This window comes from Phocoena phocoena, chromosome 13 (assembly GCF_963924675.1).
Source record: "Phocoena phocoena chromosome 13, mPhoPho1.1, whole genome shotgun sequence".
NCBI lineage: Eukaryota > Metazoa > Chordata > Mammalia > Artiodactyla > Phocoenidae > Phocoena > Phocoena phocoena.
The window spans coordinates 25,729,276-25,744,635 of NC_089231.1; positions in this window are offsets into that span (position 1 = coordinate 25,729,276).

Consider the following 15,360-nt stretch of genomic DNA (forward strand, 5'->3'; position numbering starts at 1 on the left):
ATTCTAGGGGCCCTAGGGATTCATTGATGTGGCTGTTGGCATCACTAGCTGTGCGCACCTGTGCAGGGAAACTGGCTGCTATCTCCAGGGGAGAAGTTTGGACCATGAGTCTCCTCCAGCTGGGCCTCCTGCATGTCAGGACCCTCTGGCTACACTTCCTGTAGCAGCCTTCCTTAACTCTTTGTCTTTGCCCTGAGTTCAGATGAGGTCACTCCATGGGCGGGGCCCGTAAGGGCGGCACACCCTAGTGTGGCCGGGGTGAGGGCTCCATGCTACTGGCCTTGGGCTGGCCTCTGGCAGGGACCCACTGGTGGCTTGCATCTCGGTGCTGGATGTGGTGATATCCCCACCTCCCCCCACGCCCATCCGCTCACTGGTCTGGCAGGTTCACTTCAATTCCCTTCAACAAACATGTGGTGAATACCAATCGTGGCCAAAATTCTGTCCCTACCCACAGAAGCAGCACATCTGCCATGGCTCTGGGGAACTAGACAGAGCCTTCAAGCATCATTTCAGTTCGTTGGCTTAATTTTAAGGGGAAACTGAGGACCAGAGAGGGGAAGGAATACACAGATTTAACTGGGGAACTGGAGAGCCATGGTTTAAGTTCAACCATCTTTCTATTCAGTCCAGGGTTGCTTCCCAAACCTTCTGGTTCCCACTGGATGCGGCTTCTGGCTGGGTTGGGGCAGACATCGCAGGAGCACTTGTACCATGAGTCAGCTGAGGGTCCCCGTGTGGTGAGGGGGGTGGGGAGGAAGCTTCCAAGCCTTCTTCAGGGGAGAGTTGTTTGATGAGCCTGTAGGAAGGAATGTTGATTCCTCCGCTGAGTTTCTCTTTATTGCTAACCTGCACAAAGAAACGTTAATGATTTTAATTATGGGGTCGGGTTAATACATCATGTAAAGGATTTTATTTAGAAAATGCAAACTAATTCCCTTTGCAGAAAGACCCTATCTGTGGACCCTCCCACCTGCTCGCCTGGCTGGGAGGAGGGAGGGAGGAGGGTGGGCCCCAGCTAGGCAGCTCCCTACTTCTCGGAGGCAGAGCCAGACAGGCAACCCGTAGGACACGTGCCCCACCACGTGGAGGCCCAGAGGGAAGGCTGGCTCGACTGGGCCAGCCCTCAGCGCCCACACCAGTTCTCTTCCCCAGACTGAAGGCCTGTGAGGGAGACGGACAGTCTCCGGGGGCAGAGCGCCACCGCCCACCACCCCCAGTCTTCCCACATTCCTTCCTGTGGACTTTTAGACACTTCCCGCCAACAGAGCTGATTATTCCTCAATTTGTTCCAACCTGAAAATAAAGACAGATAAAGTGAAAATATTCCGGGAACAATGCCAAGCCCAAGGCATTAAATTATTAAGCGATCTCTATCTGAGTAATGGGTTGATGCCCTTTAACAACGTTTAAAGAAATATCATGTTTTTCAATACCCTCTTTTAGGGAACTTCTTATAGATGAACTGTCCATTTTATTAGAATTAAAGAAAATGCGGATTGAATCAGAGCTTCTAGGGCGGGCGATTATCTGCAGACTTCTCCTTAGAGATGGGGAAATTAACAACACCGACTAATCCACACTTTTTTTTTTTTCTAAAGGGCACTTTACACGACACTGTACAGTAAATTGGAAAATGTATGACTATCCATCAAAGTAAATCTTGGGAATAAAATAATTAGAAACCACACAAGCATAGCCAGGGAAGATTGGAGCTAAAATTAGACTTTGTGTGGCTGTTTCTGGATGTCACCAGAGTGGGTGCTGGTGTCAATGGGGTAGGAGGGGTGGGCGAGCAGGAAGAAAGTCGGAGTCGGGGCGTGCTGCCCAGGTGGACAACAGAGGCTCGGGGGCATGTGGCAGGGGGGGCGGTGGGCAGGTTGGAGGGGGTTAAACAGAGTTTCGACTATCATCTGGCAGCTGCCTCGTCCTCTGCCCCCTTCCCCTGACCCTGGCTGTCTTCACCTCCAGCCTGGCACAGCTCTTCTGTGCTGCTGTTTCCAGATGGTCTGAAGCTCTGTGGATGCCACTGCAGAGCCAGATGGATTCCTTTTGAGGGAGGTGGGGGATAAAGGAAGGGGGAAGAAATATCCTTGTTGTTAAGTCTAGAGTGTGTGCGTATGAGTGTGTGTGAGCATGTGAGAGTGTGTGGGCGTGTAGCTGTGTGTGTGTGCATGTGTGGGTGTGCACGTCTGTGTGTGTGTCGAATGCCTTCTGAGCTGGAAGCTCCGTCTTTGGTTTTACTTCTGCTCAGAGCCTCCTGAGTCCTGGCCTCTGTGGCAGGTTGTAGGTGGGCGGTGGAGGGGGTGCACGACAACGCAGCCAGGGCTGCTTCTGCCCTCCCTGCTGCAGCCTCTGCCCTTGGCAGCCGCTATCGGGCCAGAGGGTGGGGTGGGGCCGTGAGGAGGGGTCCTGCCAGGGAGGAGGAGGTGGGGGTGAGGGAAGGACGGAAGAGGCCCTGCTCCACCCATTAGCAGAAAGGCCAGGAGTCCCACACCCTCCACCGGGCAAGGATCCGGTGTCTTCTGTGCCAGGCAGAGGGCACACAAAACCCTCCCCTCCTGAGGCAGCCTTGGGGAGGGATTTCCTCTTAGGCTCACCCAGAACAAAGTCACCCATGGCAAGAACCAGCAAGCGGCCTTGGAAATCTTCTGGTTCACTCCTCCCATGGTACAGCTGAGGAAACTGAGGCTCACACAGGTGAAATATGATTGATATTGATATGATATGATGAACGTTGGTTATTATGATTGTTGCTGCTACTTATTGCCCGAGGTCCTTCTTTTCTGGCCGGTCCTTCTCCCTGGCCGAGGAGCCACACTTTGAGAACACTCCCCACCCATCTACCCCTGCATCATGGCAACCTCTTCATTCATGGAGAGACTGGAAGCATCTTCTGGTTCCCTGAGAGCCTCTCCATCACCTTCTCAGCCCTCTCACCTGTCGCCTTGGTGCCTGTTCCTCTTTTCCCTTTGCTATATCACAGCACCTCACAGAGTTCGCCCTCCCTCATTGAGCCAACTGTCTGAATCGGGCTTTACCTAGGGAATAAGAAGTTGTGCCCGTAGATATCCCCCTTCATCACTACGTTTCATTCCGACTCCTGCTATCTCATTTTGAGAGGGAGAGAGAGAAGGAGAGGGAATGGGGACTTTTTCCCCTGCCATGCCTGAAAATATTATAATACCTTCCAGGCAGCATTATTCTTTGTGTTTTTTATACTTTCTTCTTTTCCTAATGTTCCTATTTCCCCCTTTAGTTACTAGAGGACAAAGACTGGTCCAATGAAAATCTGTGGCAAAGCAGGACTTAATAAAATAGAGTGCCTGTTTAACTAGGGTCTGAAAGAATCAGCAAAGAATTTGGTTTCAGGCAATAATAATAATAATAAACAATGTAAACAATCATTGAGACTGTTAGGATCATATGAAATACCTGTGGCAAAGGGGAAACTAGGAACAAACAGATCGATGGAATCTGAAAATAATTCGTGGAGTTTGGAGGAGGCCATTAAAAGACCATGATAGGTGCCTCTCCTCCTTTGTGACTAGAGAACTGGCCAAAGGGAAGAGGATGGGTCAAGCTAGCTCACCCACAATCTCTCAGAAATGTAAAGGCACCTGCCTAAAAGGGTGGAGCTTGCATCTCTCTCTTCTCTGATTGTACACAGAATACTGTGGCCTTTTAATTCCCAAATGCCTGTCCAACCTCATGGCCTAGACAGCCTTGCCAGGGCTCTTCTGAGGGTGGCTCTCCTCAGAGCTGGAGACAGGGTGGGGGGACGCTGTCCCTGTGCTTTCGGGGTGCAGAGTGCAGTGCTAGTGAGCTGGATGAGGACAGTCACTCTCTCAGGGAACACAGACTGGCCACCACTGTGGGTGGAGCCCCATGTGGCACCTGGAGGATGTGAAGGTGTATGACATGCATACTTGGCCCACAGGTACTTCCAGTGCAGGTGGGGAGAGAAGAGTTATGCTCATACAATTTAAAATCCCTGGCCCTGGGCTTCCCTGGTGGTGCAGTGCTTGAGAGTCCACCTGCCAATGCAGGGGACGCGGGTTCGTGCCCCGGTCCGGGAGGATCCCACATGCTGCAGAGCAGCTGGGCCCGTGAGCCATGGCCGCTGAGCCTGCGCGTCCAGAGCCTGTGCTCTGCAAAGGGAGAGGCCACAACAGTGAGAGGCCCACGTACCGCAAAAAAAAAAAAAAAAAAAAAAAAGATCCCTGGCCCTCAGTACTCTCAGTTTTAAAAAGAGAGAGTTGGCCTGAGATGCCTCCATAGTCCACGCCTTCCTGCCCTACCGTTGTTTAAAAGCCTTGGACTGAGATGTGCATCCCCTTAACAGAGCATCTTGATTGGTGTGTTTGTGTTAAGGACCAAGACTTTGGGAGAAAGTGAGAACCAAGATGGGAGGAGAGGGTATCCATTTGGGATTGTCATTACAGGATAGCCCAGGATGGAGAAGCTTAGGCGATGCCTTGGAGATGTTTCCTGGATCGTCCTGTATCAGTTATCTACTGCTGCATAACAAACAGTCCCCAAACTTAGTGACTTAAAACAATGATTATTTATGTTTTTACTATTCTGTGGTCAGCAGTTTGGGCTGGGCTCTGTGTGGTGTTGGTTGGGGTCACTCACATGTCTAGGCTCAGCTGAGATAGTCCACAATGGCTCGGTTCTCTCTTCATGTGTCTCTCATCCTTAAAGAGCCAAACTTTTGTGTCTTCATGTGACAGTGACAACATTCTAAGGGAGAGAGCAGAAGCTGTAAGACCTCTTGAAGTCCAAGGCTCAGAAGTTACACAGGTCACTTTCACTGCATTCTGTTTGTCAAAGCAAATCATAAGGCCAGCCTATATTCTACTGGAAATGTTTCAGCTATATATACGAAAGTAACTGCCTGAGTTAATAGAGTATACGGAATCCACTTTTACGATTTCATTACAAGTGCCATCTACTGTGTAGAATATGTATCAGTCTGTTTAGCTATTACTTATTGAGCATTTACTATGTGCCAAGCATTGTGCAAAATATGTAGTTTTATATACATTATCTGTAATTCACAAGAACTCTGAACAGTTACTGTGATTATCCTCAATTTATGGATGAAGAGAAAGGCCTAGAGAGGTTAGTTGACTTGCCCTCAGCTGGTCAGCAATGGTGCTGGCCTTGGTACCCAGCTCTGTCAGACTGACTGTGATTTAAGAATTGACTTATTTGACAGGGCCCCTCATATTACCACTCCAATGTTCTGGAAAACTGTTCTTACCACGGTTGCCTTTGGTGAAGTACAGTGGTGCCCTGGGAATCTGAGACTGTGTGTGGGCCATTTGCTCCAGAGCTGAGAACTGCAGGGTGTTTGCTGTCCTCGTTTGCTTTCTTTCCCTCCATGTGAGGCCTTCCCTGACCTCTGTGGTCCCTGCACCTACTTGCTTCTGTCTGTGCTCTTCTTGTGCTGATATCAGCTCTTTTCTCCCATGCATTCAGTTCTCCTCAATTTTATTTAATCAGATCTCGTGTTTGAGGTTTCTTCACTGGTTCTAGGTTTGTGACTTTCATGGACTTTTTTGGAGTTGATGGTAAGATGCTGGATGAATAGATTATTAGTGTAAATGCATTCAGGCCCTGTATCACTTAGAAAACTAAATTAGCAATAGAGATCATAAACAAGAGCAGCTTAAATAATTAAAAAAATTTTTTTTCCAGTAAAGGAAGCCTAGAGGTAGGCATTTTGGGCCAGTATGAAATATTCACAGTTATCTGGGACTTTTATCACAACATTCCACCATCCTTACTTTAGCGTCTTCACGGTCCAAGATGGCTGCTGGAGCTCCAGCTAATGCGACTTTTTAAGAGCTTTTACGTGAACCCCCCCAGAAACTGCTATGTATATCCTATTAGCCACCTCTATCTGCAAGGTTGTCTTGGAAATGTAATTTTCCAGGTAGGTAAGTCACCGAGGTTTCTAAGTCATAAGGAGAGAATGATTATTAGGTCAGAAAACAAGTCTCTAAATCAGATCCTCTTCGTGAAACCCACCTGTTTGCAGGGACTGGAGGAGAGAACAGGCAATTCTCCCATTTTATAGGTGCAAAACTTGAGGCTAAAGAAGGTTAAGTGACTGACTCAACATCATAGTAGCAGAACTGGGACTAAGTCCTGGGACTCCTGGTCACTTCTCTGGCTAGCCCAATGAAGAGCTAAGGTGGGATACCATTCCCACCCCTCCTATACACACATATCACATGTGTGTACATGTATGACAAGGGTCTGTCAGTGAAATAACTCATTGCAATGTGCTCAAGTGGAAAAAATATTCTAGATGCAGTAAGTTTCCCCTCTTCCCCTGCCCCCTCTCCTGAAAAAGCTGGTTAATTGGATATCTCTGTTAAACATGTACCGCCTGTTAGTTTGCTGGCTGGCAGTGTGGGAGAGCCAGGGAGCCTGGGGCCGAAGCCCTTGGGTTTCTAGAATAGCTTAATGAGGGTGATTAGAAGGGATGCAGGTGGGGAAATTCCTTACCTCATATCCTAATACCGCTGCCTTTGTTGGGGACCTCTGCTGGGGCAAACCCATCACTGCTCGGGTCTCAAGGCTGACCCTTGAGACACTGCTTGGTCTCAAGGCTGATCTGACCCTGCATCCCTTCTGCAAGCCCCAGTGTAAAACCATCCTCCAGCTCTTCCCTCAGGAAGCTGAGAAGCTCTTTTGTCCGGGAGCCCAGTGTATAATCACATGCAGTTACCGGGCTGGGATCTTCCTGTCAATTTAGTCTTCAGGATTTTTTTTTTCACATGTTGCTGGCACAGAGCCTCGGCTTGGGGCTTGCTATCTCAGAATGCAGCTCAGGGCTGCCCAGCCGCAGAGTCAGGGACCCTCTGGACCGAGATGTTCTAGCTCCACCTCTGCCTCCTGCCCTCCCCTTTTCACATTTCTAGCTGCTTCCCTTGGAGTTCTTTTGGGTGCAGAGCACAGGGTGCAAGGTTTTCAGAGCTGGTTGCTTGCTAGGTCCAATGGAGAGATGAGAAAGCTGAAGGAGAGTCTTTCTCATGCCCTCTGAAGTAGGGGGGCTGCTTGTAAATTCTGGTAATTGTTCCATGTCAGTCACATTTATACATATGAAAACAGAAATAGTTCCTTGTGCCCTGTGTCCGTGTTGGAAGCCTCTCACCTTCCTTCCGGAAACCTGGTGTGCGGGGAATTTCCCTGGGGCGGGCATCCAGGACCAGCTTTGGATAAAGCTCCAACTTTCCCCACCCTGGTTCTTCTCACCTGAGAAATGGGGGTGATACTACAACTGCCTGCCTTAGTTACACCCCAGGGTGGGTAAGAAGGAATAGACATGAAAATGCCTTTTAAATCTTGTACAAAGCTGGTCCTGCTCTCAGCACACTCCTTCATCCTCTCTTTGGCCAGAGTCCCTTACTGGGCAAGCATCTCACACATCTCACAGGTGTGTCATTCTCCAGGTTATCCAGGTTGGGAGCTGGCAGAGAGTAGGGAGCAGACCCTAGAGCCAGGCCTGTTTCACACGCAGACTTAACTGCATCCTGGGCTCACAGCTTGCTTGCTAGCGGCAGGGTAGAGGGAAGAATAGAGAAAACATATAGTAGGGACACTAGGGGCGGGATAGCGGGGGAGGCAAGAGGCGGTGGTGAGAGATAAGAGGCACAGACCCAGTTCTGCCACTTACTGATGTGCAAGGCAAGTTGCTTTACCCTTCTGTGCCTCCATTTTCTCCACTGGAAAATGGGCTCAATAGTAATATTTACATCACTGGGTTATTCCAAGGATTAAATGAGTTAACAAAGCACTTAGAAAAGTACATGACACTTAATAACTTTTCACTGTCACTATTGCTACCTGTTTGTGGGTTTATTGATTTTCCCACACCATGGGGTAGGGACCCTCTGAACCTGGATTTAAGACTGGACTGTGGGGAAAAATCTGAAGGTTGGGATCCTGGCTACCTGGGATGTAAGGATGGCATGCAGGTGAAAACTTGAGCTCCGTGGGTTGGCCCTTGACAGTTTGGGTTCTGAGCTCTATCCCCCTCCCTCAGTGTGGTGCCTGGCCCTCGGGTGCCCAATAACTACTTGTTCCCTAGAGTCTGCCTTGCTTTCCCCCCATCTGTAGGGAGGAAGTAAGGCACTGCCACTGTCTGAGCCGTAGCCCAGCATTGCTGAGCAAATTCAAGGCTCCCACCCCAGGTGTGGGTGCTGGGATTCCAGCCTCAGCAAAGTGGCACTTGGCTGACGTGCATTAATTCATCTCTTCTCCGCCCTGGCCTGTGCCTGATTTGAATGGGATCCAAACAGCACTTGCTACAGACCAAACCGGACTGCGAGTGAACCTAGCTGTGCTGACTTCAGAGGGAGCTGGGCTGGCGGCTGAGCGCAGGCGCTGGGCTGGCAGCTTTCCGTGCGGGTCTCCCACGCGTGAACTGGCTGAAGCAGGGCCCCGGCTTCCTGGCCCAGGAGCAGATGTTGTCGGGTCCACCAGGCCCCTCAGCAGCAGACGATGGGCCCGGCGAGCAGGCCTGAAGGCTCCGCACCACATCTGTGGACCATAGAAGCTCAGGGGACAGATGTTGTCCGGCACCCCCAGTTGCCAGGCCGTCTTCCGGGCCCCGATGGGCATTTTGGGGGCCTCCTCTGTACTCCCTGTGCCTCAGCTTTAGTCTGGCCCCATCTCCCTCCATCTCTCTCACTCATCCCACCCTCTGCACTGACACCAGTTACCCAGGGCAGGGTCTGATCAAGTCACTCGGCTGCTCCGACGCCCTGACCCACTGTGGTTGAGGGAAGGGGGCTGCAGTGTGCTGGACCCCTGCTCAAAGTTCTCTCTTCCCCCTTCCTGCCACCTGGCCCACCTTTTCACCATGTGAGGTGCTCCTCCTACAGATTAAGGCATCGCCACGTGTTTAAACAACCAGCCACCCATATCTCTTTCTCCCTCCATTCCTGTTGACAGTGTAGCTGTTGCTACTCATTTTGCCTCCTAAACCTAAATGATTCAGTTGATTCTGTAACTTCAGTTACATCAGCCGTCACTCTCTCCACTACAAGACTGTGAGCCTTGGAGAGCAAGACAGCATTTTCTACCCCCTCAGCCTTCACCCGTGCCAAGCAGATCCACAGAAGAGCTCTTCCTTTTTAGTGGCTGACTGGAGAAAACAAATTTCTGTTCAGCACCAGAAATAACTTGAAAACAATCAAAATGGCCTGCAGTGCGGTCAGTTGCCTGCTGAGGTAGTGAGCTCACTGTCACTGGGGTTGCTCCCACCCAGTGTGGACGACAGTGAGCTGGGGTGTCCCGTGGAGGGATCTTGCACTGAGTAGACAGTTGCCTTGGATGTCCCCTCAGGGTCTGGTAATATCAAGATGGAATAAGGAAGGTGAGCAGAATTATGGAGACTGGTCTTTTTAACCCCGATCTCAGGGGCGATATACTTATTAATCAACTTATTTATTATTTTATACTGTGCTCACTTTAAAAACAAAACCAAGAAAAAAATTGGTGGCATTCTGAGCTTTTAAAGCACATACGTATGATAGGGTAGCTAACGTTAAAGTGGAGACCATACGATCCAGCAATTCCTCTTTGCGTGAACATCCAAAAGCAGAGACTTGAACCGATATTGGTGCATTCGTGCTCACAGCAGCATTATTCACCGTAGGCAAAACGTGGAAGCAACCGAAATGTTTGTTGATGGATGAATGGATAAGCAAAATGTGGTCTGTATAGACTGTAAATACAATGGAATGTTATTCAGCCTTAAAAAGGAAGGAAATCCTGACACACGCTACAATACGGATGAACCTTGAACACGTCATGCTAAGTGAAATTAGCCAATCACAAAAGTACAAATACTGTATGATTCCACTTATATAGATATCTGGAGAAGTCAAATTCATAGAGACAGAAGGTAGAGTGGTGGTAGCCAGGGCCTGGGGGGAGGAGGGACTGGGCAGTTGGTACCTAATGAGTACAGAGGTTCGTTTGGGAAGATGCAAAAGTTCTGGAGGCGCGGATGGTGGTGATGGTTGCACAACGATGTGAATGTGTGTAACGCCACCGAACTGCACCCTCGAAAACGGTAAATTTTATGTTATCTATACTTTAACCACAATTTTTAAAAAATGGACTTGAAGGGAAAGAAGCCACCAGCCCTTCCGGGCGGGCACTCTGTGGCAGGCAGCCCAGCACCTTGGGCACTGACACCCAGTCCCTGCCTGCACGCGATGCCTGCTCTCACGGCGGGACAGGCTGGTGCAAGTCCAGGTAGCTTTGACTTACCTCGTCCTGCATTTGCCTCACAGGTCGTCAGAGCTGTGCGTTTCGGAGGCCGTTTTTCATACCAGCCCTGCATCTTGACAGCTCCATGGAGCCACCCACACTCGGAAGCTCAGTGCGTCCCTACCCTCAGTGTGGTCCATTAGCCAGTGCCCTTATTGCTTTAGCACCAGTTCTCATCCTGGTCCAAGTTCTCGGGCAAGTTCTTTAACCACATGGGATGCACTGCTTTTAGTTCAGAACAGTCAGAACCAGTGCCCCAAGGAGAGGTGAATAAATTTGGATAAAGCACATGCTTTTTCTTCCCTCTTCTTCCTATTGTCTAAAGTTTAGCAGTTTTCTTTTCAGATCTGGTAGAGTTAAGGTGTTTGCTTCAGTTATGTCAAGAGTAATGAGGTGCTGGTGGAGGTGGAGCATTCTCATGTGAGTGCCATCAGCAGGCTTTGCATTCGGGCCATTGTGTCTCCCAGTGTGCGAGGGAGAGGCCAGTGAAGATGGTGACGCCCGGGGTAAGAGTGGGTCTGCTCAACACAAGCACAGGATATGCTGGTACAGTTGTTAAGACCCTCACTGAAGGCTCTTCTGTAGCACGCTCTCCTGGCTGGGTTAATTTCCTGACACTGGGTGGCTTGGGAAAAGGAAAACCAAAGTAAAGGCACCGTGTCATTGAAAACAAGGTGCTGGAGATTGAGAAGGTTAAGGGACACTGGGATTTAGGATCACACCCAGGGCATAAAGCCACCTAGGCCTGGTCCGGTTCCTCTGACGTAACAGCCTCATTCCTTCCAAAGGCCTTTGTGCAGTGGATCCTGCGGATAGAACACTGACCACCAACCCTGAGTCACCACCATCAGCCCAACACCATTGGCTTTGGTCCTGCCCAGAGCCCGTCACCCCTCTGCTGTGTCCATTTTGCCTGTCACCCCTGCCTCACAAGCTCCAAGGCCTCTTGTCCCTCTCTTTCATGCTGTGTTTACACCACTTTGAAGAGTGTTTGACACATCTAAGTTCCATCACAGTTCTAGATGTAGTTGGTACAATTAGGATATCTTCAGCTAGTTCTGAGGGAATATGAAACTGTGGAGCAAGTTCTCACATTACAATATGAATATGAAAAAGTATATATATATGAGAATATACATATATTAATACACACACACACACACACACACACACACACACACACACACATATATATATATATATAAAACCAAATCACTTTGCTGTACACCAGAAACTAACACAACTTTGTAAATCAACTATACTTCAATTAAAAAAAAAAGAGTGCTTGACAAATGAGTGAGTCAAAGTCAGGCCAGCTCCTCACTGAGGTTACCTCATCTGAGAATGGGGCCTTTTCTCTGGGTGAAGGGAGGTCTGGACCCTCCTGCAGCAAGGAGCCAGCCAAGTAGGCAAGCCGGCTGGGGGGATGCGGGGGGCGGGCAGCAGAGCAAGGCTTCTCTCGTTGGCTGGAGGGGAGACCCTCCCTCGGGTGTCTGGGCCAGACTGTGTGCCTGGCTGGGGTTGGTTCTGAGGATCTTTGTAGCTCCCACACGTGGCAGCTCACCCAGTGACGTGGAGAGGAAGACTTGTGGGATCCCCTGAACTCGGCCGACATTCCCCTGCGCACACCTGGGTTAGCTCACCTCTCCAAACTCCACCTTGTCTGGCATGGATGCTCTCTGCTCTCACTTCTGGCCTTACCCACCACATCAGCCATTCAGCAATGAATCATAAACTAACTTGTCCCATCTCTTCTCTTGGCTTGGATTTTTTTTTTTTTTATTAATAAACTTGATTTTTAAGAGCAGTTTTAAGTTCACAGCAAGACTAAGTAGAAAGTACAGTGAGTTCTCATATGCCCCCTGTCTCCACACATGAATTATCCATATCCCCATTATCAGAGTGGTTCATTTGTTACAACTGATAAACCTACATCAACACAGTATAATCACCCAAAGTCCACTGTCTACATTTGAGTTCACTCTTGGTGTTGTACATTCCATGGGGTGTGACAACGTATAATGACATGTATCCACCATTGTAGTATCTTACAGGATAGTTTCACTGCCCTAAGAATCCTCTGTGTTTTGCCTACTCGGCCCTCCCTCCCCCAAACCCTTGGCATCTATAGATCTTTTAGTCTCCATAGTTTTGCCTTTTCCAGAATGTAGTATAGTTGGAATCGTACAGCATGTCGTCTTTCCAGATTGGCTTCTTTCACTCGTAGTATGCATTTAAGTTTCCTCCATGTATTTTCATGACTTGATAGCTCATTCCTTTTTAGTGCTGAATAATATTCCATTGTCTGAATGTACCAAAGTTTATTTATCCATTCACCTATTAAAGGACAGCTTGGTTACTTTCAAGCTTTGGTAATTATGAATAAAAGTGCAATAAACATCAGTGTGCAGAATTTTGTATGGATGTAAGTTTTCAACTCACTTGGGTAGATACCAAGGAGCATGATTGCTGGATTGTATGATAAGAGTTTATTTAGTTTTGTAGGAAACTGCCTAACTATCTCCCAAAGTGGATCTACCATATTCTGCTTTCCCACCAGCAATAAATGTAGTTCTTATCGCCCCAAATCCTCTCCAGCATTTGGCGTGGTCAGTGTTTTGGATTTTGTGGTGTCACGTTTTTGTTTTAATTTGCAATTCTCTAATGACATATTATGTTGAACATCTTTTCATATGCTTACTTGCCTTCTTTGGTGAGGTGTCTGTTCAGGTCTGTTGCCTATTTTTTTTTTTTTTTTTTTTTTTTGTGGTACGTGGGCCTCTCACTGTTGTGGCCTCTCCCGTTGCGGAGCACAGGCTCCGGACGCGCAGGCCCAGCAGCCATGGCTCACGGACCCAGCCACTCCGCGGCACGTGGGATCTTCCCGGACCTGGGCACGAACCCGTGTCCCCTGCATCGGCAGGCAGACTCTCAACCACTGCGCCACCAGGGAAGCCCTGTTGCCTATTTTTTAATCAGCTTGTTCATTTTCTTATTGTTGAGTTTCAAGGGCTGTGTATTTTGCATAACAGTCCTTTATTGTATGTGACTTTTGCAAATATTTTCTCACATATTCTTTTGAAAATGTCTTTCACAGAGAAGAAATTTTTAATTTTAACAAAGTCCAGCTTATCAGTTATTTCTTTCATGGATTATGCCTTTGGTCTTCTTATTAAAAAAGTCATCACCATGCTCAATGTCATCTAGGCTTTTCTCTATGTTATCTTCTAGGGGTTTTATAGTTTTGCATTTCATGTTTAGGTCAATGATCCACTCTGAATTAATTTTTGTGAAAGGTGTAAGATCTGTGTCTAGATTCATTTTTTTGCACATAGATGTACAGTTGCTTCAGCTCCACTGGTTGAAGAGAATTTTTTCTTTGTATTGTCTTTGTTCCTTTGTCAAAGGTCAGTTGACTGTATTTACGTGGGTCTATTTATGGGTTCTCTATTCTGTTCCATTGATCTATTTGTCTATTATTTCATCAGTACCACACTGTCTTGATTATTATAGCTTTATAGTACTTCTTGAAGTCAGGTAGTGTCAGTCCTCGAACTTTGTTCTTTTCCTTCAGTATTGAGTTGGCTATTCTGGGTCTTTTACCTCTCCGTATAAAATGTATGGATTTTTAAAAACAACTTAATTGAGATATAGTTCATATATCATGCAATTCACCTATTTAAAGTATATAATTCAAAGATTTTTAGGGAATTCCCTGGTGGTCCAGTGGTCGGGACTCTGTGCTTCCACTGCCGGGGGCCCGGGTTTGATCCCTGGTCGGAGAACTAAGATCCCATAAGCTGCCTGGTGAGGCCAAGAAAAAAAAGGGGAGGGGACTTAATAAATTCACAGAGTTTGCAACCATCACCACTGTCTAATTTCAGAACATTTTCATCACCCCAAAAACATACCCTATACCCATTAGGAGTCAGTCCCCATTCTCCCCTCCTCCAACCCCTGGCAGCCACTTAATCTATTTTCTATCTCTATGGATTTGCCTCTTCTGGCCATTTCATGGAAATGAAATCATGTAATATGTGGTCTTTTGTGACTGGCTTCTTTCACTTTGCATAATGTTTTCAAGGCTCATACATCCAAGGTCAGCATGTGTTAGAACTTCATTCTTTTCTACGGCTGGAAAATATTCCACCATTTGGATATACCACATTTGATTTATCTACTCAATTCATGGGCATTTGTTTCCGTATTTGACTATTTTGAATAATGGTGGTATGAATATTCATGTACAAGCTTATGTGTGGACATATATTTTCATTTCTTTGGGGTATATACCTAAAAGTGGAATTGCTGGATCATATGGCAGCTCTGTATTTAAGCTCTTGAGGAACTGCCAGAACGCTTTCCAAAGTGGCTGCACCATTGTACAGTCTCGCCAGCAGTGCCTGAGGGCTCCAGTTTTTCCACATCCTTGCCAATACTCGTTATTAGCTAACTTCTTGATTCTAGTCATCCTAACAGGTGTGATGTGGTATCTCAGTATGGTTTTGATTTGCATTTCCCTGATGTTGAGCCAAGATGCTTACTGGCCATTTGTATAGATCCCTTGACCATTTTTTAAAAATTGGATTGTCTTTTTATTTTTGAGCTCTAAGATGTCTTTATACATTATAGACAAAAGTCCTTTATCGGTATATGATTTACAAAAATTTTTTCCCATTCTGTGGGTTGTCTTTCCACTTTCTTTTTTTTTATTATTATTTTTTTTGCGGTACACGGGCCTCTCACTGTTGTGGCCTCTCCCGTTGCAGAGCACAGGCTCCGGACGCGCAGGCTCAGCGGCCATGGCTCACGGGCCCAGCCGCTCCGCGGCATGTGGGATCTTCCCAGACCGGGGCACGAACCCGTGTCCCCTGCATCGGCAGGCGGACTCTCAACCACTGCACCACCAGGGAAGCCCATGTCTTTTCACTTTCTTGATGACGTCCATTGAAGGAAAAACGTTGTAAACTTTGAAGAAGTCTGATTTATTTTTTCTTTTGTCACTTGTGCTTTTGGTGTCATAGGACAGAATTTTTAAATGAATTTTCTTGTGAACTTTTG